Source organism: Rhipicephalus microplus, chromosome 8 (genome assembly GCF_043290135.1).
Source record: "Rhipicephalus microplus isolate Deutch F79 chromosome 8, USDA_Rmic, whole genome shotgun sequence".
Lineage (NCBI taxonomy): Eukaryota > Metazoa > Arthropoda > Arachnida > Ixodida > Ixodidae > Rhipicephalus > Rhipicephalus microplus.
Window position 1 is genome coordinate 106,878,856 of NC_134707.1, and position 10,458 is coordinate 106,889,313.

General features: G+C 43.0%; 2 non-coding genes across 2 annotated transcripts; both read right to left on the minus strand.

Annotated features, from left to right (window-relative positions):
- Positions 1–1,307: 1,307 nt before the first annotated feature.
- On the minus strand, positions 1,308–1,379 carry TRNAG-UCC (transfer RNA glycine (anticodon UCC)). The gene has a single exon. It is a non-coding gene; the product is annotated as a tRNA-Gly (tRNA).
- A 7,859-nt stretch (positions 1,380–9,238) lies between these two features.
- On the minus strand, positions 9,239–9,310 carry TRNAG-UCC (transfer RNA glycine (anticodon UCC)). The gene has a single exon. It is a non-coding gene; the product is annotated as a tRNA-Gly (tRNA).
- Between the last annotated feature and the right edge of the window lie 1,148 nt (positions 9,311–10,458).

A 10,458-nucleotide genomic window follows, 5' to 3' on the forward strand; every position in this document is an offset into this window, starting at 1 on the left:
CTTGTTGTTTATCCCCCTGACCTGAAACTCTGTGAGGAGTTTAACATGGTCATGTAGTTCCCAAACTCTGTCATTAAGCAAGGTGCGTTTTACGACGACGTGTGCCGAGCTCACTCGGCTACCAGGCAGTAAATAATTGGGGCGGTGGAGTTTTGGGGGCTTATATGCTGAAAAAACTCGCATCTCGGCTAATTATTGTTTTCAAAGTATATACAAAAATTGTTATAGTTTATGGCATATCTGTAATAGCACACGCGAACATATAAAAATATGATTATAACAGCCTAAAGCAATCGCAGTATGCAAAGAAATTTTTGGTATGATATGGCACAGAGAAATCAGATACAAAATGTGTAATACACATGTCACATTATCCCAACGATCAGAAAAAAGTACAGATTTATTTCAAGAAGTTTTATACATGTGGCGTTCAACCTAAGAGCCTTATTGCTGGTGGCTGTGTGAGTTCCCGAATAAACTCAACGTTTCGTGTTCCACTCGATGGAAAAGAAAGTAAGCTGCTCGACTGCTCACCCGAAAGCCAAGGATTTACATCGCAGCCACAGCGGTCGCCTTTCCAAGGAGGCAAAGTCGCAGTTACCCGCGTACTGAGCGAAGGCAGTGCACGTTGAAGAAGAACAAATTGTCGAAAATTCCCGGAGCCCTCCACAACGGAGTCTCTCGTAACCATATCGCGGGTCTGAGTTGTAAAGCCCCTGATATTATTATGAACTCGTCGTGTTTGCGAGTTCAAGCTTGCGAGATAACTCTAAAGCAATCTTAAACGTTCCCAGAGATTCAGGCGCGGATTGCACAAGTCAGTCTTTACATGCGTAAAGGACCGTCTACGAAAAGAAAAGCAGTGAAGAAAGCACACGTGGAATTATTTTTCATGTTAGAGGCATAAAGCATTCTTTTGCTTGCGTAAATTGTGTCTGAAAGGTGCCTGTTTAATGCCTAATAACCCGACCTCCAATAACATCTGGCCTCTGATGACATTCAAAGTAGCAGTATATACAACGCCAGTTTCACGTGACCACGTTTTTCATGCGTTTGACAACCGACAAAGCAGCCCTATATTCTCGGTGTCCATCAGAATAAAACCACTTAAAATAATAAGGTGCTAAAAGGTAGCAGTGGGCGTCGAATATTCACTCATTCCTTCATTCATTCATTATTTGAATAATTTATTTCATGAAAAAAACATTGAATCTATAGCTTCTGGTCAAACCTCAAAATTAAAAAACATCGTGAAATGAAACAAAAACTTATAGGGAGCTCGCGGCAAATAAAGGGGAAAAAATTACTGCGTCGGCCGGGAATCGAACCCGGATCAACTGCTTGGAAGGCAGCTATGCTAACCACTATACCACCGACGCCACACAGCGGTAGTCACGTCATCGCTAGCTTTGAACGCATCCGCGGCGAAGAAACAAGCCTGCGATCCTGGGGGGAGCAGGTGACTGACCGAGCGTAACCGGCTGGGCCACGTGGGCTGGGGTACGAATGGCGGGCTTTTTAAAAGCGGCTATCTTCACGCAATTTGCAGTTGTTCAACACGTTTAAAATGACAGTGCATTTTCAGAACGTTTCTTCTATATATCTATTTGCTGCGAACTTAGGGCGTGTGTTATTACGTTTTGCTCTTTCTTTAAATGTAAGTACATACACTCACCAGCGTTCGAAACTTTCACTTTCGTTAGAAAGATTTTCTTTTTGCATAGTTTTCCAACGTTAATTTCTAATTGTAATGTACGTAACAAGCACCTAGAGCTTTATTTGCGTAGGTTTAAAATATAATGAGTAAATTAACAAATGAATGAATACAGATAAATGCTACGCACTTTGGCACCCTCTATAGGACTGCACTTTAATTCTTGCCACTTTCAGGTTTGGCACCTAGCGAGCCTGATACGTATAGAAAAAAGGTGAAGAAGCTACATTCGAATAGCTTCATTTAAACATCACATTGAGTGGGCAAATACGGTAATAAACATCGAAGGACACCAAGTTACTTGATCCAACTTCGTGATGTAAGGCAACGGTGAGTTTTATCACTTTAAATACACACTAAAACATTATTGACAGCATTTTCATGCCGAACGATTGATTTTGAATTCTATCTGCGGCAGTTTATGCCATCGATTATCATCACTACTTTCTATCGCGTTACTGCTGTAACTCAGGAATACTGACCAAATTCCTTATCCAATGGTTCTCTCTGAATTTGTCAGCTGAGCTCCCGTTGTTCGTTAGCTAAGCATAGTTCTATTTATAACAGGATACAACGAGTATTCATAGACTGCCTCAACTTTGTTACGGAACCTAAAGATTTCATAGAATGCCTTCGCGAGCAGTTTATCAATGACTGTTAGTATAAAAATGCGCATTCCTTCTTTGTCACCATGAATCATCCCTCAGTATTTAAAAACCCGCTTGTCAAAAGATGAAAAAAAGCGAAATCTTCACGAAAGGCTTCAAGCATCTTCAATGGCTCCCCAAATTTGTTTGCGTGACACCCATGAACAATGTTCACTGCATTACGATGTACGGCGTCACTTTTTCATGCCGCAGATTTGGACCAAAGCCTGGTCAACTGCGTCGTGGAGCCGTTTCGACATCAGGTGTTTTTGCAGTTTCTTGTACCAAAAAAACTCCATGTGTGAAACCTACTATTGTGTGTAGAACATAGCCGATGAAACTATTTTTACGAGCAGCAGCATGCTCTGCGCATCATACGTCTTCGTCATGTTTTCGCGAAGAACAACTGAACCATACGTAGTATTCTAATAATTATTTCGGATTATATTATTAGTAGTTGGGGGTTAACGTCTCAAAACCAACATGTGATTAGGAGAGACGCCGCTGTTGAGAGTGTCAGAAATTTCGATCGCCTGGAATTTTTTAACGCGCACCTAACTCTAAACAAACAGGCCTCACGCATTTTCACTTCCATCGAAAACGTGATCGACGCCACCGCGATTTTACCCGGCGGCATGCGGGATAGCAGACGATAGCTTTAGCCACTCGACTAACATGGCAGGATTTAATTGATTCGCGCGCTGATGGGTTGGAAGCATGTGATGAGCCTCACGTTACGCAATTTGTGTGTTTTGAAGCCTGGTCTATCTACTCGAATTTTTTAACGCCTTGTTGCTAATTTACCCTTCTACCAGGCTTTATTATGTGCGTTACCGTTGTTCTTTCATGACATAACGCTTGGGGAAGGTATTTTTTCAAGTAAACTTCGAATCAAAGCAGATGCATTTTTGTGCATATTGACGCAGGCCGCCATTTAGGAACGAGCTTCTGTGGCACTTACACGTTTCAACTGTTAAGAAGAAAATGGTTTTGTTGCTCTGGTTTTAGATCGGTAATTTTTTCTACGAATTCCTGATTTTGAACCCACTTTGTTACAGTTTTTGCGATCACGTTAGCTCTCCGCAAACTACCAGCATCAACTAGTTCAGCCATAATTTTAACTGATTCGCTGTCGGTGTGTTCTTCTCTCACTGCAAAGAAAAATTTCTAAGTTTTGAGTACTTTCAAGCCATTAGTTACACTGTATATACTCTTGCTTGAATTGGTTTGGGTACCAAAGTATAACAGACTTTTCCTCGATGAAATGGCTTGATGCGTTAGCTAAGTCATCGTTGAATGGCCCCGTAGTTCACATAGTACGAGAATATTGGGCTAGACATACGAGGCAAATAATGTGCGAAGAATTTTGTTAGCCGTACATATTAAGCACCTTGAAAATTCAACACCTAAACCATTGTTAGAATAGTTAAATATGTCACATGCGTGCAGTTGAAGTCGCGGCTGTGGTTTCAAAATCCTGATGCTGTTTTTTATTTACACAGAGGTGGTCTGTCTACTTTCCTAATTGTTGGTTTGGTGTAGTGCCTCAGACAACAGACCATTATCTGATATATTGTAAAAGATACACCACATAGCGATAAATTACATTAGAGGCCATCTTCCTTCTATACTCTGTTTTAGAAATTTCCTTCAGCACTGTGGAGGCTACAGGGCCCCCAGCAACAGGAAAGGCGATTAGCCCCTCTACATGTATTCATCCGCGCCATGTCATCTGCTAACCGTCTTCACGGCATCTGCTCACTGAGTTCTCCTTGCACTTTCATTGATTTCAACATGGGTGTTTTATTAACTTAAAAATAAATAAACTGTCAAGCAAGCCTTCAACATCAGAAAGTTTGGCTTATTAACAATATGATTTCTGGCTCTACAGAATTTCAGTATATGCTCCTGCCGACGGACAACTTCACTTTATGGCTTTCCGATGCGGTTAGTGGCTCTGTCACGACTGCTTCTTTCACGACACGTTCCTTCCGGTTTCTCGCTGTAATGATTCATTTCTATACTATCGGAAAAAAACGAATGGTGGGCATGGTGGAAACCACCACTCACCATTATAGTGGATTATGTAGTGGGTGAATGGTGGGAAACGCCCACCATGGCGCATGGTGGGTATGGTGGGTGCTGCAGTGCTGGCAACACTTGAGCGCGAAATGACGTCAGAATCACCGTGGCGAGCTGCCACAAAAAATAAAAAGGATTTTATAAAAACGGTATAAAAAAACACCCGTCCCGTAAAAAAAAAAAGCCGCCATGGAGGATCGAACGTGCAACCTGCGGATTCCTATCCGATGACGCTAACCACTGCACCACACCAAGATGACGTCGATTGCGTGTTAAATACTTAGTTGCCATACAAACTTAAGGTTCAACTTGGTTATGTTTGTCGTGTACACAACATAGACAAGATCTACACCTGCTACTAAATATTGCACATTTATTAAACACAAGCAACTGCGGCCTGTAACGATTGCCACTATGTTAATGACACTAGTGCTATTTTTTGCAATTCACAACTTCATGAAAAAAAACCAAGTGTACTGGGGAGCAGCGACAGTTTACCGGCGGGGTCTGCCAAGTTTGATATCCGTTTCGCGCTCGTTCTATAGGGCGACATCTGTTCACGCTTTATGACGCTTCTAGGCTCATTCTATAGATACGCCCGCCTAATTTATTTGATTGAGTATTGGGATGCTTTTCGCGCAATGTAGAGGACGGTCGCGCCAGCGCAATGCTGTAGCTCTTTCGCTAAAGTAACAACTACATAACGGCTTGGCCAAAACGAATGCAGTGTGCCGGAAACATTACGCTATCATATTGGTTCACCAAGCACACGAATTGCCACGTCTGAGTTCTCGTACAAAAGCTAGAGAAGTGCCGGCGAGTGTGACCGGCGGCTGTCGGGGAGATTAATTACGTTCTCTGGGAGTGCTTTAATCGCGTCGCATCGATGTTTGTTGCTTCTTGAGCGGACACCATACACAATGAAAAATGCTTCATTTAGGTTAATTGATGCCATATGGCTGCGCTGTATCGTCATACTTAATCGTCGTAATTATGTATTCTGAAACCCGGAAGCACGGATAACACAATTGTACGGGCTTGGTCAGTAGGCCTAACCTTTGGTGGAAATCATGGTGGTAGAACATGTAGTGTACAGAACCCAGCTTTGTACACTATGTAAACTGCACGCCATTATAAGCCCACCCATCATCTGCTTACTGCTTCTCAGCATTATCGCATATGGTGGGCAGAGCTTCTCAGCTTGGTACACCGTGTGGCCCACCATAACAAGCAGCACCCATCATCTGCTTAGTGCTTCCCAGCATTATCGCAATGTTGGGAAGAGTTTCTCAACTTGGTACACCATGTAGCCCACCATAATAAGCACCACCCACCATATGCTTAGGGCTTCCCAGCATTATCGCAATGGTGGGCAGAGTGTCCCATTATTGCCTACTATCTAGCCTCTGCTTTCCACCGTCATTTCCACTTTACCCAACAGCTGTACACCATACCACCCAGTATGTCCCAGCATAACCACCATATTTTCCACTACGTCCCACCATAGCCATCATAATTTCCACCATGCCCACTATTATTTCCACTACTCCCACCATGTTTTCCAGTATCCACCATGGCGATTTATATATATATATATATATATTGTTTCACTAAAGGACCACCCAACGCACGTGGAATGCTGTGCGAGGTTGCATGTCTGATATTTGGAAATGCAGCGTTCTTGGTCTGGTGACACAGCCCAAGCCCTGGCACCGGTACGTTAGGCTTATTGGATAGGCCTACGCAAGCAGCATACCTCGCTAATAACGAAGAAACCTGATGATTCATCGTCAGAGTGAGATGAAACTAATCGATGGCTGATTTCACCCTTTATTTGTTGCTGTAAGCGTTGTGAGTCTTCAGCAGGAGCAAGTTCAGATCGACGTGGGTGGTCGCTTCTGCATGGGTGCTGCCATGTTGATTCGTAACTACAGTTACCGCTGGTAAGTGACGCAAGTTACTACACGCGTAGGAAATAAATGCGATGAATAAACATATTGCGTACCAATTAGGTGCCACACGCACCAAACAAAAGCCATGTTTACACAACTCTGACCAATTCAGGGCACTTATATCTGGGACTATGTTTCACTGCGCATACGTCTGACTTTCTTGTACCTCGTAGTTTTGGTAATGCTGAATTATGTGGTGAAACAGAGTATAGTGAGATTAGAGACACTCCAAATGTACTTTTTTGGAGGCTTTGTCCCTAGGATTCAGTGACGGGAAAGTTACCGATGCCTTGCAGGAGTTTACTAAAGATTCAAAGAGATTCAGACTGTGGAACATAATATTATTCCTAAAATCATATTTTTTCCTAATTGGTTTATTCATTCATTTATTTATTGTTGCTTAAACTACCTGTTTCCTTTTCTACATTCGTATTTTTTATTGCCATTTCTCATATTTAATTTTTTCTCTTCATAACTTTCACTAGTTCGAAAGACGTGAGCTTACAAATTAACAGCCTCTCCTCAGAACTACCCGGTTTTCGGCCAATTCCCCTGTGTGAGGTGTGCCACAAAGTTCAGGCGCTTCCTTCTTTTTAGTGTGCCAATGCTCACAGGCAACAAACAAACAAATAAACTAGCAAATGTGGTGATTCTTGCGAAGTCCTGGCTGTCGGTCTTGTTTTGCTCGTGACATTTCTGTATACTACGTGTACTTAGGTACGGGAAAGTGCACTTTGGCTGTGTTAGCCTTAGCACCTTCTAGACAGCTACATCTCTCAGAGCAAGAAGAAGTCGGCACATGCGTGAGTTACCCCCCGAATTCGGTCTCTTGGCGTCGACACCCAGAAAGATGACAACTCAGAGGACAAGCCAGGTAGTTCAAACCAGCGATGTTCTTGGTTCTCTTTTCGTGTACGTTTTTCATGCGCCACGGACACCAATACCGCTCCATGGGGACATCTTCGAGGCTGTTGATTACAGAATTGACCACTTTGATCGGGTTACCAGTATCCACGAATGGGACAAAGTTCGCAAGCTGCGTCACGTTTACTTCTATTTGGTCGATTCTGCGAACACAAAGTACGAGAACCACAAGAGATACTTTGCGACATAACAAGAGTTTAGCCGGAAGCTTCGCGACGCCTACCGCAACATCAAAAGAAAGGCGAGGGCTGAACAAGCCATATTCTGCAGGAACCAGTGGCCCACCGAACAAGTTTACACGTTTGTTTGGGGCACGCTTCGGCTGTTCAGGTGCGTGGACCCTGTCATGTAGGAGGAAAATAAGGTGTCGCATTTGAAGCATGGAGTAAAAGAAAAGCTTTTCGCTGGACTCGTACGCAATCCACCGACAACAGTCGCCTAGTTCATTTGTGAGGCAACCATGATGCAGCGTACCTTGCAGCAACGGTAGTCCAATACGAACACCACATACCAGCCACCGCAAGCTCTATTAGGTCTGACAGCGAGAGACCAGCCCTCGTCGAACACCCACACAACAGAGGCCGGACGGGCTATCTATTGCGCCATGGTAACACTCACTAAAGGCAATATGAGCACGTGTTTTCTCGCTACCACTGTCCTCTAGGATCGCTCTTCTTCGGCGGTTGTTGGGTCTGTCTGGAGCAGGTAAAATGAAGTTATCTTCTGCAACGCGTTATTCTAGCTCAACCGGTGCGCTTGGAAATAGGTGAAGCAAAATATGGGCTACGCCTTAACGGAGCACGAGCGGACGACCTTAGCCCAATCGTCGGCTTCACTCATAGCAGCCATCCATGCCCAAACAGCCATGCGACGCGTGCAAGTCTCGCGTGTCTGTAACAGCATTGCCTGAAGAAAAATCTGCCGGGCCACATGACATACACAATTATAGCGGGACACTCAGCACTGGTCATTAATCATCTGATTCACGGCAAGACGACGCTTTACAATTATATGTGCGACATGATATACTCGAGCCTAATTGCTGGTGGCCACGTGAGTTCCTGAATAAACTCTACGCTTTGGGTCCGCCTCATTGTAAAAGAGGGTACTTTGCAGGACTGCTGACTCACAGGTCACGGGTTACTTTAATTGCGGCGGTGGCAGTTTCTTTTCTTGAGGGCGAAATGGTAGATGCTCGTGTATTTTGCGATGTAAAAGTGCACCTTAAATAGTATTAGGGGATTGATATTGTCGGATATCTCCACTACGCCTTCTCTCATAGTCACATCTCTTTTCTGGGACGAAAAACTCCTGACATTACGAACTGTTCGTTCAGCGAGCTGGAGCTTATGAGAAGATTCTAAAATATTCCTAAAGTTTTTCAAGCAATGCTGATATCTGTAACGGTGCCTATATAAGAAAGTGCTTATATGTATAACGTGCCGGTTGCAAAAGATGAGTTGCAAGGAGAGCGTGAATGGCAATATTGACGATGTTCGAAGCATAATTTTTTTTTTTGCCAGGGTATTCTGCGCCTGAAACACGCCTACTTAATGCCTGAAATTTCAGCATCTAAGAACATCCTGGCCTCTGAAGTGATTCAAAGTAGCAATTTGATGTCGAATTCGCATGACCGCGTTTTTCTTATGTTTGAAGGCAGGTGAACAAGCCTAATATTCCCCGTGAAGATTTGCGTGAAAAAAAAGGAATGCAAAGAAAGTGGCGTTGGTCCCAGAATTTTTCTTCGTTCATTCCCTCATTCACTTTGTGAATCACTCGTTCACTTCAATCATTCACTTTGTGAAGCACCCATGGGAGCTCCAGGTCTTAGTCATGTTGTAAGTGTGAAATGCGAAATAACGTTGTCGAATAAAAAAAACTATAGAGAACTCAAGGCGAACGTTCGAGTAAAAAGAACGTGCGTCGGCCGGGAATCGAACCCGGGTCAACTGCTTGGAAGGCAGCTATGCTAACCACTATACCACCGACGCCTGGACTGCGTCGCTATTGTTACACCGATTCACTTGAAGAAAACGAGAACGCGAGCTCGGAGAAAGCAGGTCACTGACCGATCGTGAATCGGCTGGGTGAACTCATACTTTTGAATGGCGGGCTTTTCAAAAGCGGCTTTCTAAACGCATTTTTTGGTTGTTCAGCACACTTCAAATAGCACATCATTTTGAACTTTTTCTTATTATTTTATCGTCCACAAAATTTGTATGTCTTATTAGTTGGCGCACTTTCATTTATAGCTGCCGTTTACCCTGACCAATTTTCCAAGCTTTCAATTTCGCCTGGAGCACCTTTCTTTCATAAAGTCATTCCGTATACTGAAAATGCGTACACTACTATAACCTACAGTGTTACATGGGAACATCAACAAGGCAACTGATAAATTTTTAGATGACTTACTTTTTTCCTATTTTGTGCTCCTTTGGTAATTTTTACCTAATATTTATGTGTTGAAAATCCTCATGCAGTTTTATGACCCTGGGACCCTATTCCATATGTTTCTAACGATATAACCATTCGGTGTGAAATAAACTTTAGTTTGATTGTTTGATTGATTGATTCATTGATTGATAGATTGACCTATTGAATATCTGAGGATATTTATGATTTATCGAAAGATGCTTGACAGCATGATTACATGCAGATTATCCGCACGTACGCTTTATTTAGACAGTTTTGCCTATTGAAGGATTTGCACCTTGCGAGTGTCTTGCGTATAGCAAACAGGAAAAGCAGCTACCTGCATAAAGCGCCAAAGCATCACTGAGAATGTGAGAATACGCTAAGGAAGTTAGCAGGGCGCTAACTTACTTGACCTAACTCTCGTGGAAATCAATGGAAGGTTTAATGGTTTGATTATAGACTAAAGCAATGCTTACTTCGTGTTAGCGCAGTACACTTGAGTTCGAGCACAATCTTCAGTATTTTATGCCATTGAGGATCATATTTTTTTCTTCTACTTCTTTAATTTAACAAAAAGCAAAAAAGCTCACCCAGCACTTTTCTCTTGGTTTTGATGATATGTGTGGTTTAACGTCCCAAAACCACGATATGAATATGAGAGATGCCGTAGTGGAGGGCTCCGGAAATTTCGACCACCTGGGGTTCTTTAACATGCACCCAAATC